This window comes from Microtus ochrogaster, chromosome 1 (genome assembly GCF_000317375.1).
Source record: "Microtus ochrogaster isolate Prairie Vole_2 chromosome 1, MicOch1.0, whole genome shotgun sequence".
NCBI classification, from domain to species: Eukaryota; Metazoa; Chordata; class Mammalia; order Rodentia; family Cricetidae; genus Microtus; species Microtus ochrogaster.
In genome coordinates, this window is record NC_022009.1 from 47,699,931 (window position 1) to 47,700,608 (window position 678).

Here is a 678-nt window from a genome sequence, read left to right on the forward strand (position 1 = left end):
TGGAGACAAGCATTGCATGTTCCTGTGTGTGGAGACGCGGAGACAAGCATTGCATGTTCCCGTATGTGGAGACATGGAGACAAGCATTACATGTTCCCGGATGTGGAGACTTTGAGTTGCGGACAAAAGCCTGAAAGTAGAAGAGAAACTCAAAGCAGGTAGAAGTGGGGAGGGTGCGAGAACAAGAAAGTTTGGGGGAAGCTGGATTTGATGCAAGTAGGAGAAATGCCACAGTGGAAACCGTCAATATGTTGATTACAACAAAAAATAAACACTAAGACTGTTTTTTCCAAGTGGTGGCGCACGCCTTTAATCCCGGCACTCGGGAGGCAGAGGCAGGTGGATCTCTGTGAGTTCCAGGACAGCCTGGGCTGCACGGAGACCAATCAGTGAGCATCAGGCCACAGGTTAGTGCTCCTGTGCTCCTGCTGGTACTTACCTGAGGTGAACATCAATCAGGCAGAGGAGCAGAAGCTTGTCTGGGTGGGCAGTAGGAGCTTGTGAGAGAAGGTGAGAAAGATGCCTGAGTGCTCGGTATCTGCTGAGTCAGAAATGCTGCCTCTTGGGGAGTGTCCATAACACTGGTAGCTCCGTCAGGAGCCTGCACTGGCATGGGCCCCTTTGCTATCAGAGTCACACCATATCCCAGGGCTGATTACAGTGAACGGGGATCCTGGG